The 18,449-nt window shown below is 36.7% G+C and overlaps 1 protein-coding gene across 2 annotated transcripts in view; it reads right to left on the bottom strand.

Annotated features, from left to right (window-relative positions):
- LOC100023687 (protein FRA10AC1) overlaps window positions 1-18,449 on the bottom strand; it is a 66,232-nt gene that overhangs the window by 20,856 nt on the left and 26,927 nt on the right. The gene's annotated exons all lie outside the window — the stretch shown is intronic.

Here is an 18,449-nt window from a genome sequence, read left to right as displayed (position 1 = left end):
TATCTGCTAAAAAATAAAAAATCAGCAGCAAGAACTAGAAAGAGAAATCCCATTCAAAATTACCTTAGACAAAATAAAATACTTAGGAATCGATCTCCCGAGACAAACACAGGATCTGTATGAATACAACTACAAAACACTTTCCATACAACTAAAACTAGACTTGAACAATTGGAAGAACATTAACTGCTCATGGGTAGGACGAGCCAATATAATAAAAATGACCATCCTACCCAAACTCATCTATCTATTTAGTGCCATACCCATGGAACTTCCAAAAATTTTTTTTACTGATTTAGAAAAAACCATAACAAAGTTCATTTGGAAGAACAAAAGATCAAGGATATCCAGGGAAATAATGAAAAAAATACAAAGGAAGGGGGTCTTGCAGTCCCAGATCTCAGACTATATTATAAAGCAGCGGTCATCAAAACAATTTGGTACTGGCTAAGAGACAGAAAGGAGGATCAGTGGAATAGACATGGGGGCAAGCAACCTCAGCAAGACAGTATATGACAAACCCAAAGATCCCAGCTTTTGGGACAAAAATCCACTATTTCATAAAAACTGCTGGGAAAATTGGAGGACAGTGTAGGAAAGATTAGGTTTAGATCAACACCTCACACCCTACACCAAGATAAATTCAAAATGGGTGAATGACTTGAACATAAAGAAGGAAACTATAAGAAAATTAGACGAACACAGAATAGTATACATGTCAGACCTTTGGGAAGGGAAAGACTTCAAAACCAAGCAAGAATTAGAAAGAGTTACAAAATGCAAAATAAATAATCTGGAATACATCAAATTAAAAAGTTTTTGTACAAACAAAACCAATGTAACCAAAATCAGAAGGGTAGCAACAAATTGGGAAACAATCTTCATAAAAACCTCTGACAAAGGTTTAATAACTCAAATTTATAAAGAACTAAATCAATTGTACAAAAAATCAAGCCATTCTCCAATTGACAAATGGGAAAGGGACATGAACAGGCAGTTCACAGCCAAAGAAATCAAAACTATTAATAAGCACATGAAAAAGTGCTCTACATCTCTTATAATCAGAGAGATGCAAATCAAAACAACTCTGAGGTATCACCTCACACCTAGCAGATTGGCTAACATGACAGCTATGGAAAGTAATGAATGCTGGAGGGGATGTGGCAAAGTGGGGACATTAATTCATTGCTGGAGTTGTGAATTGATCCAACCATTCTGGAGGGCAATTTGGAACTATGCCCAAAGGGTGATAAAAGACTGGCTGCCCTTTGATCCAGCCATAGCACTGCTGGGTCTGTACCCCAAAGAGATAATAAGGAAAAAGATTTGTACAAGAATATTCATAGCTGCACTCTTTGTGGTGGCCAAAAATTGGAAAACGAGGGGCTGCCCGTCAATTGGGGAATGGCTGAACAAATTGTGGTATATGTTGGTGATGGAATACTATTGTGCTAAAAGGAATAATAAAGTGGAGGAATTCCATGGAGACTGGAACAACCTCCAGGAAGTGATGCAGAGCAAAAGGAGCAGAACCAAAAAAACATTGTACACAGAGACTGATACATTGTGGTACAATTGAAGGTGATGGACTTCTCCATTAGTGTCAATGCAATGTCCCTGAACAATCTGCAGGGATCTAAAAAATACTATCCACAAACAGAGGATAAACTGTGGGAGTAAAAACACCAATGAAAAGCAACTGCTTGACTACAGGGTTGGAGGGGATAAGACTGAGGAGAGACTCTAAATGAACACTATAATGCAAATTCCAACAACAGGGAAATGGGTTCGAGTCAAGAACACATGTGATAACCAGTGGAATCGTGCGTCGGCTATGGGAGAGGGAAAGGGGGGGTGGGGGGAAGAAAAGAAAATGATCTTTGTTTCCAGTGAATAATGCATGGAAATGACCAAATAAAATAATGTTTAAAATTTAAAAAAAAAAGTAAAAAATCAATTAGATTCCTCAATTTCTTTGCAAGACCAGTACCCTAGCACTAAATTGTTTTCCTGCCCTTCAGTTTAACTTGCATCTTTATAGTTAATTTCATATTTAACATAAGCAATGCATTTACTTAATAGAGTTAACCTTGTATAATGTAAACAGGTACTAATGCTGACAGGACACATCAAAATCTTGTAAAAGTCTCTATATGATTTTACATATCTGTATCACATATCTGTAAAAATATATCTTTAAAACACTCTACTGATATGTTATTATTAAAGATGTCAAAATATCATGGTATAATTGTGAAGTAATAACTTCTACTAATTTACTATTTGAAACTTCTGTATTCTTTAGGTGAAAGTTTAGGAAGAGGTTATAAAAGGTCACTAGAAGCCTAATTGCTCCTCTATAGGTAATTTAGAATAATCAAATAAAAACCATTCTCAAAACAATGGGAGCCAGTCAGTCTAGAAAATCTAATAATATCAAAGTAATATTTACAATGTGTTTTCAAAATGTAGATTTGGCTATAATACCATAATACTCCAAACAAGATCCATTAATATACTTTGTTGTCAGAAACCCTTAAGAGGAAAAAGTAAAAGAGGTAGCACAGGGAGGCATGCCAGGATGCCAAAAAAAAGGAGAGTCACATTATGAAAATGGCACAAAATACAAACTAACATAATGTCAAATATTCAAAAATAATCAAGCTACTTCCTCTTAGTTTATGTATATTAAATTCACATCAATTAACATTTAATTATTCTATATAAGACCTACACTAGAGTAGGGATAAAAAGACCACAAGGAAATGATTCCTGCCTTCAGAGAATTTATGAATATAAGTTGCCATAAGAACACAATGAATGCATAGAGAGAAGGACATACATGAAGATATTCCAGGGAGTGGCACCTGACCAGACCTGAAATGAAGGATTCTGAGGGCAAAAATTGGGAGGAAACACACTTGAGGCATGGGTAAATAAATGCAGCTAATGATTTATGTGTGTACACATTATTCTATCCAACTCCAACAATATGAAAGCCCTGTGAGGGCAAGAATGGTTTCCCTTCTCTCTTCACAGACCAGCACTTAGCAAGAGACAAGGAACAGAGTAGGCTCTGAATAAGCTTGCTAAACAAATGGCAGCAGCAGATGCTTTAGAGTTTGTGAATCATCAAATAGCCTAGTATGGATAAAAAAATAGAGCAGTAATATGAAATAAAGTTGCCAAGGTGAAGAGTTTTAAATACCAGATAGTGAAGTTTGCATTTGATCTCTGGCTTCAGATGGAATAGGAATGGAAAAAAAGTTTGAGCTGAAGAGATTTCATATTGGACTTAAGAAGAAAACCAGATGAAATTTAGAAGAGTTAGAGAAGTTTAAAGAAAAGAGAATGCGAGGACCTAATGGGAAGAAAAAGAAGTAAGAGGATTCTGGGAAGGAGAAGGAGGGTTTGGAAAGACCAGATCATTGGAGGAGGAAGGAAGACAAGGTGATAGATATATGAAGATGAAGGGGCTAAGAAGATCCTAAGAAGATAAAAGAATGCTACTGAGAAAGGGACAGCTTTCTGTGGAGATGAGACCAAAAGTATGCCACCACAGCTAATCAGAAAACTATCAGCAAGAGTGACAAATGACTAAGGAACCAGTGCAGTGTGAATGGAGAGTGGAGAAGTCTTTGCCCTGACTTGTACAGAAAGTGTAATGCCTATGCTTCTATCACTACCAGGTGATTATTGTGTCTGCTCACTAAAACACACAAGAATCTGAGGAAGGAAAAAGGCTTAAAGAGGTATAAAAGAATCCTGAACCATCCTGGGAAGGAAGAGACAAGAAGAAAATCCCACAGGGGCAGCTAGGTGGCTCAGTGGATAGAGAGCCAGGCCCAGAGACAGGAAGTCCTGGGTTCAAATTTGGCCTCAGGTACATCCTAGCTGAGTGATTCTGGGAAAGTCACTTAACCCCCATTGCCTAGTCTTTACCACTCTTCTGACTTGAAAACAATACACAATATTGAATCTAAGAAAGAAGTTATGGGTTTAAACAAAACAAAACAAAGCAAAAGAAATGGTCCTGCCAAGAGAGTACAAGGGAGAAAAATAGTCCCTCTGACCTCCTAGAGCTAAGGGACAGATCTCTGAAGTCCTGCTTGAAGAGGAGGCTTGCAGGACACAGCTGGGCTGCTGAATGAAGAGAATCCCAGGAATGGCCAAAAGAAGAGATGAGAAGTGGTGCCTTGTGATTCCATGCTGAGGGAAACAGAGGCAGTGATTTGTCATCTAATAATGATGGAGGACTCTTCTGTCTGAGATTTGTATCCCACATGAGACAGCTCCCCTCCCAAGAACTGTCAAGCCAGATGATTTCTACTCACTCCCCTCTGTGAAGATTGGAACTATCTCCTGATTTTAACAATGAAGATAATTAGTCTAACAAAATCAGAAATGTCTTGGGAACTTTACATTACCCCACCCTACTTAGACCTTACTTTATGGAGAAGTTGAAATTGTAATCTCCTGACTGAACAATGAAGGCACTTAGTTCTTACTTTATAGTGAAGATAGAACTTTAAGTTAAGTCTATTTTAAGATCTTAATACAAAAAGGTGTTAAGTAACTATAAAGGTTAAATTAATCACAAAAAGGTTAAGTAACTCACAAAAGGTGAACTTAACAAAGAAGTGTTAAGTAACTCTAAAGATATAATCTAATCAGAGAAGATGAGAACTAAAGACTGGGCATTTAGAGGAGGAGACACAAGAGTAAGGGGGCTATATATTTGGCTCACTGGCTCTCTCTAGGAGAACCTTCTGGCTCTTTCGCTGGAGAAGGTGGCTCTGGTTGGTCACTTCCTGTGTCTAGGCCTGGGCACCAGTATGATCCTGGAACTTGAGCCTGGAGGAGCTCACTCAGACAGTTTCCTTGAGACGGTCAGTGGTAAGTGATAAGACTGACTCCCTTTTCCCTTGGCTCTCAGGGGAGGCCCCCTTGGCCAAGACCTTGAACTCCTGCCCGGCTCAGCCTGAGCCAGAGCAGTTTAAATTAACTCTTTCCTATCTCTCTCTCTCTTTTTCTTAATTTCTTTCCTCTATATTAATTAAAATCACCATAAACTTCCAGCTGATTTGGGTATTTTATTACAGGATTTCCTTGGCGACCAAATTAATTTAGATTTTAAGTCACAACCCTAAAATTATCTTAACACCTCTAGTACTTCTCATAGTCATATCTAATACCAGAAGGAATGTGAAATGCATTCCTAAGTAGAAGGTAGTCTTCATCAAAAAATTAGAGACGCAGGTGGTATTTCTGATCAAAAGTAAGGTCTTTAGAGGAGAATGAGAACATTAATTTAAGGATATGGATTCTTCCAGAGATTGTGGAACAACCAAAATGTGGCACATAAATGTAATGGAATATTACTGAGCTATAGGAAAGAACTGAATATAAAGAATTTCAAAGAAGCACGAGAAGGCTTAGGTGACCTGATTAAGATTAAGATTAAGGAAAACTATGCATACTAACTAGAACAATGCATAGAATAAATAAAGTGAATGGGTATATATTAGGGTATATGGGGCATAATTATAATGATCAAGTTTGTCCTCTGAGAGGAGCTGACTAAGTATAACTCCTTCCAATTTGCCAGAATAGGATGCTATGGATGTGGATTATTGCATATGCTAGTAGAATAACTAATATGGTTAACTTTTGGGGGATGGGGGAGGAACTGAATTGCTTTGTTCTTTTAAAAATCTTTGTTATAATGGATGGATGACTGGGTAGGGATACAAACAGATCTGAAAATAAAGGTGATGCAAAACCAAATAAAAAGATAAAATAAAATGAAAAATAAAATATGATAAACTACCAAATCAAAAAAGGAAAATAGATCTGAGAACAGGATTTTGATTCTTAGATCATAGCTTGAAACATAATAATGACATCATTGCTGGCCAGAAATGTAATTTTCCTTGAAAGGGTCAGTAAAAACACAATATTTGCCTTTAATTTTGCAGATTGAATAAAAAGGATTTAAAATGGAAAAAGCAGAGAGAGGGCAAAAATTGTCTAATCATGTCCACCAAGCTGGATCCGATAGGCAATACTGAAATGTAGACAAAAAAGGGCAGTGACAATAATGAGAAATTCACAGGAATTGGTCTTGAATATATATAAAACAAATACACAAAAAATGAGTTAGCAAGCAAAGTTAGCTAGCATTCCCACTGAAAAAAGAAAAATGTGGCTTTATAGGTATCATTACAAACTGGTAAGATGAGAAATATGGCTCTGTAAAGCTATATCTTATTCACAAATAACAGGATAGATAATAGGGGAGTGTTGGTGTGGTAGAGTAACACTTTCTAAGAGACCATACTGGTGAAGAAATCCAAGAACTAGATAGGGACACAACTAAGATGGCAAATATTGAGTGAAAAATTGATAAATATTGGAACAAAATAATACTGTCATCAACATATTAAGACCACATGGGTAGAAAGAGGAAATAGATAAGATCAGAAAATAAATAAAAATTCTAGCAGAGGCATGATAAAAGTGATGGGAGACTTCCAATTACTCAAATATCTTTTCTTTAAGCTGATATTGGAATAGTTAATATTTTCTTGATTTGTTTTGATGATAATTTCATCCTTCAAAAAGTGGAAAAACTAAGCAGGGCTACTTCTATTGTGGATATGACTTCTCATTGACAAAGAAAAACTGGATGTCTCTCTCTTTTGGGGGTGGAGTCAAAATGGCAGAGTAATCCAGAGTAGCTCTGTGCCACCATGAGAATCCTCTCCAAGGTTAAAATATCACCACAAAATGAATACAGGAGTGAAAGAACCAACAAGGAGACAGAGTGAAACAACTTTCAAGAAAAAAAATCCAAAAGACAGGCAAAGAACATCTGAGGCACTGGGGTGAAAGGAGAGCAGACCCAGCAAAAAGCTTTGCAAGGAGAGAAGAACAAGCCAGGAGCATTGAGCATACATTCCTATTGATCCCTTCATGTCCAGATAACATTTTAGGACAAGATTTTTTATGTAAGATTGGGGCAACTCTACAATGTGAATGTTCTGGGAAAATATACCTACATTTGCCCAAACATTCTCTAAAACATTAACTATTATTATATCTGAAGCAATTGGAAGAACCCGAGAAAATCCAAATTTTGCAATCTATGTATGAAATACCAAAAGATATTCTACAAAGAGTGTTTGCTAAATATCAGAATGATGTGGGTATAATAAGATCAGTGACACTGGTAAAGATTGAAGTCAGGGATGGAGTTCCTCCTAAGATACCTCAGTACAAATTAAGCAGAGAAGCCATAGAAGGAATCACACCAATTAAAAAACAGCTTGTTGGAACAAGGCATTTTAAGACCTACAGTGTCTGAATTTAATAGTCCAATTCTGGCTATTAAGAAAAACAAAATTAATGCAGATGGAAAACAATCTTGGAGATTTGTGATGGATTTTAGGGCAGTGAACAACTTTATAAAAAAGACATACACTGTAACACCTTCACCAAATGATATAATCACACAGATACCCCCAGATGCTCAGTGGTACACAGTGTTGGATTTAAGCAATGCATATTTTACTATACCATTGCACCCTGACTCCCAGAACATTTTTGCTTTCCAATGGGGACAAAGTCAACTCTGTTACACGAGATTAGTGCAAGGGTGTTATGAATCAGCTTCTATATTTTGTCAACTTCTACAAAGAGATCTAGCTAACATAACTTTCAAACATAGCAAGCTAGTACATTATGTAGATGACTTGCTGCTAGCATCACCTGACCCAAAAACATGTTTGGAAGATTCAAAGAAGTTATTACTAGAACTTTATAAGAGAGGACATAAAGTTTCTAAAAAGAAAATCCAGTACTCCCGAAAGTTGACTATCTCAGATTTATCCTGGAGGGGGGCACCAGGAAGATCTCAAGCAAAAGGATAGCAGATATACAGAAGCTAGGTATCCCTAGTACCAAGAAATAACTAAGGGCATTTCTAGGGGTGTCTGATTTCTCAAGACAGTACATAGTGGCTATTCTCATATTTCCAAGTGTTTAACTGACTTGACAAAGAAAAAAGTTAAAGAACCTTTGCAATTAAACAAGGAACATTTGCATGCTTTGTCACAGTTGAAAGAAGCCATTTTAACAGCTCTGGCTTTGGGAATACCAGATAATAAAAAGGTGTTCCACTTGAATGTCCATGAAGCTAAAGGCATTGCTTCTGGAATGTTAGCAAAAAATTTGGGGCTGAATTTAAAGGCTGTAGCATTTTACAGTTCTATCCTTGATCCTGTTGCACACGGAATGGTGCATTGCCTAAGAAATGTTGTTGCAACCACTTTCATGGTAAAGAAAGCATATAATATTGTACTGGGATCCAAGTCACATGTGCATTCTGCACATTAAATAGAAAAACTGTTATGATCGCAAAATATGCATTCTTTTACAGATGCAAGAATATCTCAGTATGAAATTATTTTGCTAGGGAATGACAACATTACTATTCATAGATATGCATCATTAAACCCAGCTACTCTGATTCCATATTTGCCATTAATTGGAGAGCCACTGCATGACTGCAACCAAGTTATGGAAATGATGCAAAAACCTAGAAAAAATCTAAAAGACACACCTCTCTTAATGAACTTGATATGGAATTATACACGGATGGATCCTCACACATTCATAGAGGATGAAGGGTCATGGGCTGCTGTAGTTAATAATGACAAAATGCTGTGGTATGCATCATTACCAAGTCATGTTAGTACACAAGGCACCAAGTTAAAAGCACTGCTCAAAACCCTGGAGTTGTCAAAAGGCAAAAGAGTGAACATATATACAAATTCATCATTTGTTTTTACAATTATTCACTCATCTGGATTTATTTGAAAAAAACAGAGGGTACAGACCATCAGCTGGGAAACCAATTGCATATGGCAAATTAATAGACCATCTTACAAAGGCTATAGAATATCCAAAAGAGGTGACCGTAATCCAAGGCACATACTCATGGAAAAGAGAATATTCCTAGGGAATGAAAGGGTGGATGTTACAGCAAAATATGCTACAAGATTTGGGCCCCACTGTGTGCTGAATTTCTCTCTAGTGGACAAGCATAATCTCACTGAAGCTTACAGTAGAAATGAAGTTCAGTCATGGAAAGAGCCACTGGGTGCTAAATTAATCATAGGCATCTGGGTTGCTCAAGGGGGTAAACCAATTCTCCCTAGAAAATTATATCAACATCTATGCACTGTGATTCATGCTAAAGGACATTATGGGGTGCAGGGTATTCTGGATACAGTATAGCTTTTGGATGGAAACCTGGAATAACAACAAATGCCATTAGAACTTGCCAGGCATGCAAAACGTAGAAAATACAATCAAGGATATTTTCAGAACATAGCATTGGGAGGCAGACCTCTAAGCTATATGCCTTTCCAATGTATCCAAATACATTATATTAACATGCCCAAAGACAAGGGATACAAGTATACATTGATTATTGTGGATAGACTGATGAGATGGGTTGAAGCATATCCAGTCAAGAAAAATTATACAGCCACAGTAGTGATATTTCTACTAAAAGAAATTATCCCTAGGCATGGCATTCCCAATACCATAGACTCAGACAAGGGGTCTCATTTCACTTCTCAGATTCTGCAAAAAATATAAAAGAACATGGGCATCAAATGCAATTATCACGATGTTTATAGACCTCAAAGTTCAGGCCAAGTGGAACAAATGAACAAAGAATTAAAAACACAAATAGGAAAACTCTGTTCAAAAACACACTTGAAATGGACAGATGTTATGCCTCTTGCTTTGTTTCAAATAAGAACAAGACCAAGAAGTAACTTATCGCCATCTGAAATGTTATATGGTCAACTACTTTGGCATGGTAGGACAGCTAAATCATCATATCTGTCCATGTTAAAAGGGGAATGTGTATTTCATGAATATCTAAGGGAAATACAAAATAGGCTGGAAAAATTAAGAAAGCTAGGATTACTAGTGCAAAGAATACCATTGGATTTTTCATTGCATAAGATAAAACCAGGAGACAAAGTATATGTCAAGAATTTTAATAAAGAATCTCCTACTGAACCAAGATGGATAGGTTCTGTAACTGTTGTCATGGTAACACCTACATTGGTAAAGGTTGAACACAAAGATCCGTGGTTTCACGCTTCACATGTAAAAATACATTATACCCATAACATTACCAGCAATGAAGAGGAATAAAATAACATCTACAACAAATAGCCCTAACAATATTTGACAACAGTCCCTATAAGTGGAAAGCTATGAATGAGAAAACATAAACAACACACATGAAAGCATTGTATGTGTTAATATAAAGGAAACATGTGAGGGTAAAAATTAAAACAGAAACAAGCACTGCAAAAGAAAAAAATGAAATAGCTCCAGGCAAACATACATACCCATTAGAATTATAGCTCCAATGAAAAATGTCTCTGCTAAAGTCTCTGCCAACAATTGCAACAACAATGAAAATGTAACAAAGTTACTTGACTAAGAAGACATGACTCTATGAAATACATTATATCATCATGTATCATTCTATCTATAATAAAAAAACACATAAACCCATAAGCTAAAAGCAAAATTCTATCCCCAAGAAAAACTCAAAAGTTAGGAAAATCTTTCAACATGAACATCTTAGAGAAGCAAACTATACAAAGGAAACCCCCTTGTGAAATCAAACATCAAATGATATAAGATAATATCATTTTAAAATTCCCAACATACATCCTGAAAAATTTATACAGTACAACATATTACATGCCTCCACACATGAAGATTATCATATGTAATATCATGCTTCCACACATGAAGAATCAACTCATGAACACTGATAAGCACACATGAAGAACTCAAACTTACTTCCATGCACAAGGAAACAGAAATCAATCTTACATACACTGTGAATTTTAAAACTATTCCACCCTAATCAGACCATTCTTTAGAAGATCTGATTTAGCTATTTCCTGATCAATAACATACTTGGAATAACAGAATCAGGTCTTGGAAACTCCACATTCTCCACCCTACTCAGTTTAACAAGATTTTGAAAGGTCTGCATCAAACTCAAGATTTAATTATCTGAGGAGATGGCCTTCAACAGACATGTGCAAAAAAAGGACAGACCTCTGGGCTGTCCTAAGTTAAGCTAAGTCCTTATTGGTACAGATAAAACACAGAAAAGTGAAGTAAAAACGTCCATATAAGGCACATCAGTTTCTGTCTCTCTCTCTTTCCCTGGAGAGACGACTCTGGCTGGCAGCGTGCTAAGCATTCCAACATCTTGGAGTGTTGGGTGGTGAGTTTTGCCCTAGAGCTGATTTTAAGGTTCGGGAATCTTAGCTAAGCCTCTTTGGAAGTCAGGCTGATTCTTTCCTCCTTCACACTCAAAACCTTACTTTCTAGATCTCCTGTCTTCCTGCCCGGTACTAGCCCCTTCCTTCCTCCTCCTTCTTAAAATCTTCCCTACTATATCAATTAAATCACCATAAAATTTGGCAGCTGACTTGGGTATTTTATTATTTGGGGTTTCCCTTGGCGACCACTTAAATTTAGATTTTTTCAGGCTCAACCATAATTTCACCCTTTACAACACACATACGAAAAATTTACATGCATGCATGTTCCTGTATGTTCCTGTATTTTGAAGAACATGGGACATGGGACAACAGTCAACACATGTATGCAGCACAGATGAAATACCCAAGACATGTAGGTTTCTATAATCAACACTACAGACATGGAAAGACTTTGGAAATTTGAACTGATGGTCATGAAGTCATGTAAGAATGTGACATACATGTTAACTTCACATGTAGGTACATACACACATGCAACTACACATAAGCACAATGTGGAAGAGAATCTCATGGACTGGGTAAGTATACAACACATTGCATAATTGAAACACACAAAATTCATACTGATACATACTTATAAACTTCTGTGGAAAATTCAGAATTTTCTTATCTGCATGACTTTGCACAGAAATCACATACAACACTGTATTATAACTGTACATATGTAAAATCTGTATAGATAAAATCTATGTATATTTGTAAATACTAATGGACTAACAGACTAATAATTTTAGGTTAATTTATTAATGTTCTAATTACTAACAAAATAAAGAAAGCTTAGAAAATTTGTTCAAATTCTTAGGTGATGTAAGGACAGATGTATATCATTGTTTATAGAAGTTGAGTTACATAATAATCTTAGTAACAATTATTATTCATAGAAACTTTTACTTAGAACAAATTATAGATATTAAGAGATAAGACAGATTGTAAAAAATAGTTTAAATTGTTGCATTGTTTGCTATTATGTTCAAAAAAACATTTATGTATTGAATCTGAATCTCTATGACCTTTCCACTTTCCTACACCCAAACTTAGAATAAGAATATTTAATTAGAATAATTAAGACAGAGTAGGATTTTTTATTTTGGGGAATAGTAGAATAGTTAATATAGTATGGGAAAAGCTTAGAAAGTTAGGAATTCTTCAAGATAAACTTATGAGGTTAATACAGAATGCAAGTTGAATTCTGGGCAAACGCAAAATGGGGGATTATAAGAGAGTAATACATTGTAAGAGAATAAGACTTGTGGACGAGGCATGAAGGAAGAGAGAATTTTCGTGCATGCAAGACAGAGAGCTGGGGACATCATCTGTCAATCAAAAAGTGAACAGGAAAAACAGTTGGAGCCTGGCCAGAAGATGAACTGAGAGACTTCCTTGGCTTCTGACCAAGGGAGAGACTGGCTTCTTCTGACCTACGCTGAGGCTTTGGTGTGGCTGATGTTGGTGACTGACCATTATATAGAAGAAGACAGAAGAAAATCAATTGTCCTTCATAACTCCCTGACAGACTTTTGTGTCACAGCTGTGACAGGACTGGCATTTCCCAAAATCCTCCTAATCCTCATTATAGACTAGGGATAACCCCATCCCTTTCACCTCATCTTCCATCCTGTCCTATCTTCCCCAATAAACCTCCTTACCTGAGAAAGAGGGGAAAAGTATCTTCTCTAAACCTCACAGTTCACCTTTGAGTTACATAGAAAGGTGGCTGACTAACAGGGGGGAGGGGAAAGGAGATAGGAGGGAGTGGGTGGCACTGGGAAGTGAAGGGTGGAGGGTAGGAAATATCTTGATCTATTAGCCATCTAGGGAATTGACAGACACCCTCAAGTATTCCCCTAGTATACCTCTCTCTATTACAACTAGGCACCTTGAGGTTTCCCCTAGTAGTTCTCTAGTCAAGCCAGAGTATCTCATTTATTATAACTAGAAATATCTCCAAGATTATAATTTCTATTACAATTGGCACCTCAAAGATTGACTGAAACCCACAATCCTTCGGAAGGCAGAGTAGAAAAGAGTAAAGATGTTCAAACAAGTTGTTTGTGGAGTTGTGGTGATCACTTGTTTCTGGGTCTACCACATACTGTACAGCAGAATGACCCACATGATCGTGGACTCTATTGATTATCTAGGCAACATAACAATGTCTATTAAGCAGTTGCCATTCCAAACTGAACTGGTTCTCTAGCAGGTCCTGGCTCAAGTCTATGCAATTTTAATGGCAGTGTTACATACTCTAACCCAAGTAAAGAAGATCTTTAGATTTGTGATTCCCCTGAAGGCAGAAAAGATACTGGCTATTGATAACCTGGGAAGCATGATTAAGGCTGTGTTTGAGGAACTGATTAAGGAGAAAGGGCTAGATCAGGTTATGGGCAAGGATAATGGACAAACAGATAGTGTACCTAAGGGAAATGAAGGTGACAATGAGAACAAGCCTGACTGTGAACCAGAGAAAATCTGTCCTTTAAAAGAAGTCACTAAGTTATCATCAACAGCTGGGGTATTGTAGTTTAAGGTTCACAGGCAATTCACCTCACAGGGGCTTGAATCCATAAAAAGACACTTCCCAAAATTTGTAGAAAATCCTTTCAAATCCCGAAAGGAGCTTAAACGTGCTTTCAGGATTTTTGATCCTGATTTTGAGGATGTAGAGTTCCTACTATCAGAATTGTTTGGCCCACAATGAACAGAGACAATTCCTGGAGAAGACAAGATCTGATAGTAGCCTGATTAGCTGGCCCACTGTGGAGCAAAGGGTAGATATGGACTTTGCTAACCCTACTAGCATGTCTTACTTAAGAAAATGCAGGGAAGACTTACTACAGGCCATAAAACAATGCTGCTCAAAACCTAATGCATGGGCTAGGTTTGATAAGGTCATCCTGCCACATACATCGACCATCTGTCTGAGATGGCAGAATCAATCTTAGGTCTAGAATCAAATAGTGAAGAATCTTCAAGCCATGTCCAAAGGCAATTTTTGAGGGGTTGCACACCTAATTTAAAAAATTTCTTCAAGCACTATTTCCCCAAGTATGAATCGGTTAGCCTGATAGAATTGCATGACACAGCAAGTTACTTGTTTGACAATCAATCAGAACAGATCAAACAAGTCAAAGACCTAAAGGAAAAGGTAGAAATGACAGAGAATAATCTTAAACAAAAGGAGATAGAAGAAATCAAGAGACTAAACATGGTTAAGACTTAACAACATCTAGTTACAAGAAACCTAGTTATAAACAAAGACCAGTGCAGAGAGAAACTAGGGAATGTTTCTTTTGCCACAAGAAAGGTCACTTGATTAAAAATTGTTTTTTAAAGAAGAAATATGAAGTCAATAACAGCAAGAACACACAAAATACACAAACTAGGTACAAAAAGTCCACTTGTTCACATTTCACGTTAAAATCCTCAAAGCAAGTTCCGGACTTACATGAGATGTAACAGGCTATAAAAACTGGAGCAAAACCCAAGTACTCAGATATGATTAGGAAAGAGTTACAAAGCCAGGCCTTTAAAGTATATAGTGTGACAAATGGAGATAGAAGAAATAGTGAGAATGAGGCTGCAGTTGAAAATAGTAGAAAAAAGTTGGGAAATGGTGAAAATTCAGTGCAAGAAAGTGAATCTGTGAATGTTAGTACATCCAATAAAGTAAGAGAAAGGCAGAGACAGATTAAAGAAATTGATGCAGAAATTATGGAAATAACATCTCAACTAGTAACTGAGATAAGAGACTTTGAAAAGACCTGTATAGTAACTACACAGGAAAAGAGTGTAAAGGAAATAAAATCTTTCTTAGAGAACTTTTTCCAGTGTAGAGTGGGCAATGGGATTGAATTGTACAAAAAAGAAAGTAGGAAAAAGTCACAAGAACTCAAGCAAGGTTTTGTGACAGATACAGAAACACATAATTTCAATTCCCTGAAAGTTACTGGTGCTAGAAATATAAAGGCAGAAAACCTGGAGAAAAGATGCAATGAATGGAAGCTTGGAGATCCATCCATCAAGGGAAAATTCCAGAAGAGAATGTGACCTAGAGAAGGCAGTTAAAACAGGAACACACAAACTGCTTCAGGCAGACTCTTTTCCCTGAGACCATTGGGAGAAAGAGCTGAGGATCTCCTCTGCCTGGTCACTAATTTCTTCTCTGAGATATTAGAGTTTGACTCTGAAGACCCTTTCAAAGCTGTTAAAGACATCCCTCTTATAAGGCTATTTAATTTTAGTTATTCAATTTAAGATTTATTTTAAATTAAGGAAATCCTAACCCCTCTCTCCTATCTAACCTCCTCTTCCCCTCCTTCCTTAAAATAAACCCCATTTCTAACAAATTTAGAGAGTGAGTTATCTGTCAGATTTCCAGTCAACTTACTCAGTCTGAATTCCAGCTTCACTCAAACAGAAGAGAACAACAGAAATTTGTGGGAGGGGAGAAGGTCTGACTCTTCACTACCATATTGCTCAGTGTACTTGCGCAACAGCCCCCTATTACCATAAACCACCTAACAAAATAACCACCTAATATACCACTCACCCCCACCCCACATCTGCAGTTCAAGGTTCAGAATCTAAGATCAAGCCAACATCCAGATCCTGGGATCCTGACTGGGCACAATAGTGGTACAAGACAATCCACACTCCTTGAAATTTCAAACCTGTGGAGAAGTCTGGAGCCCCAGTCCAGGGAATTCTAGTCTGGACTTGGGATAAGGACATAGTTCACACTTTGGGGTAGCTGACAGACAAGACAATCAAGGGTGTGTCTGACTGAATCAAGTGAACAGTGAGACCAAAAACTTGAGTCTAGAATTTGTTCAGTCCCTGACATAATCAAGATCAGAATGAGATCAAAAAGCTTACATCTAAGTCTGAGGTAAGTCTTTAAACTATCAGCTTCTCAAGGGTCAATTGAATCAGCAAGTAGAGAGGGTTCTCAGAGTTCTCAGCCCTCAAACAATCACATCATCCCCCCAAGCCTACCTATAATTAGATAGGAAAAATGAGCAACAACGACAAGGAAAAACTGGTTGCTAGGGTGGAAATGACTGAAATTATAAAGGGAAGTGACTGCTCTAGCTTAAATTTTTATGATAAAGAGAAGGATGCCAGGCATAGCTTGATATGCACCCTAGATTTTAGAAAAGAAAATTTTAAAGGGTCCAGTTTAGAAAAGATCGATAGGAACCTATAAACCATAATTTTATAAGGGAATTCAATACAAAAGATTAGAAAAATTCTGAAGATAGTAAGAGAAACAATTTTGTTCAGGAAAAGGGGAAAGTCATCTAAAGAGAATGATATGGATACATGGGGAATTCATCAACTTAAATAAAAAACATAATAATCATGCACAAAAGATGGAAGGGCAGGTAAAAGAAGATGACTACAAATGAGTGGCATAGTCCTGTAAAACTAGTGCTAAGTATATTAAAGTTCAAAATGTGCTTCATTGATCAAAGAAAACTAAGGATGGTGAGGAAAGCTTACAAAGTGTTTTATTTTGTTTGTTTTTTTTTTTTAAGTATATTGGAGGAAAGAGATAATAAGGAAAAAGACTTGTATAAAAATATTTATAGCCACATTCTTTTGTGGTGGAAAAAAATTTGGAAAATGAGGGGATGGCCTTTGATTAGGGAATGGCTGAACAAAGTGTGGTATCTGTTGGTGATGGAATACTATTGTGCTCAAAGGAATAATGAACTGGAGAAATTTCATGTGAACTGGAACGACCTCTAGGAATTGATGCAGAGTGAAAGGAGCAGAAGCAGGAAAACCTTATACACAGAGACTGATACACTTTGGCACAATTGAATGTAAGGGATTTCTCTACTAATCCGGGACAATTCTGAGGGACTTGTGAGAAAGAATGCTATTTACATCCAGAGAAAGAACTGTGGAAGTAGAAACACAGAAGAAAAATAATTGTTGGATCACATGGGTCAATGGGGATTGGGGATATAGACTCTAAACAATCACCCTAGTGCAAATATTAATATGGAAATAGGTCTTGATCAATGACACATGTAAAACCCAGTGGAATTGCTTGATGGCTATGGTAGGACGGAGGGGAATGACACATGAATCATGTAACTGTGGGAAAATATTCTAAATTAATTAATTAAATAAATAAAAAATAAAGCCTATGGAGAGAGTAGAGAGACATCAAAGAAGAGATGGAATCAAGATAATGAACAATGTAGAGAGAATAGCTGTTCAATTATTATTTTGTTTGTTTTCCCTACTAAGGAAAAATGACCTCTGAATTGAAAAGAATAGGAATCTCATAAATACCAGATTGAGGAAGCAATAACTATGTAGTAGGTTGAAGAAGAAACTAAAAAAGCTGATGCAAATTTAGGTTGTATTAAGAAAGGCATCATGTCTAGGGAGGTGATTAGATGCAGCCTACCCTGGTCAGATCACAGTTATATTCAGTTATATTAAAAGCAGTAGTAAGCTATGGAAGTATGCAAAGCCAGGCAAACAAAAGAACAAAGGGTTTCAGTTTCATTTAGAATAACAACTGAAGTAATATGGGATGTTTAGCTGTGTGTGAAAAAAGTGAAAGGAGACATGATAGCTGTCTTCAAATATTTAAAAGATTGATCCAAAGCACAGAACAGTCTGGGGTGGAACTTGCAGTGGCAGATTTAAGTTTGATGCAAGGAAAAACTCCCTAATAATTTAGGTAGAATGGGCTGCCATTTCCATCTAAGACTGGATGTCCATTTGTCAAGTATATTATTAAGGAACTTGGAGTTCAAGGAGAAGTGGAATTAAGGGGACCTAAAATGCTTTAAGAGATAGTGAAAATCTTATAGTGGCATATTTGTAGAAAGCAAAGAACTGAAAACTTTGGCTTTCAGTAGATATCCATCAACTGGAGAATGGCTAAATACACTGTGTACATGAATATAATTAAATATTACTGTGATTTAAAGAAGACAAATATGATAAATATAGAGAAGTATGAAAAGACATGAACAGATGCAAAATGATGTAAGAAAAGTCAGGAAAACAAATACACAACTACAACAA

The sequence above is a fragment of the Monodelphis domestica genome, chromosome 1, assembly GCF_027887165.1.
Source record: "Monodelphis domestica isolate mMonDom1 chromosome 1, mMonDom1.pri, whole genome shotgun sequence".
In the NCBI taxonomy this organism is placed as follows: Eukaryota; Metazoa; Chordata; class Mammalia; order Didelphimorphia; family Didelphidae; genus Monodelphis; species Monodelphis domestica.
Note: the sequence above shows the minus strand (reverse complement) of the source record. Positions and strands in the feature narration are given on the sequence as shown.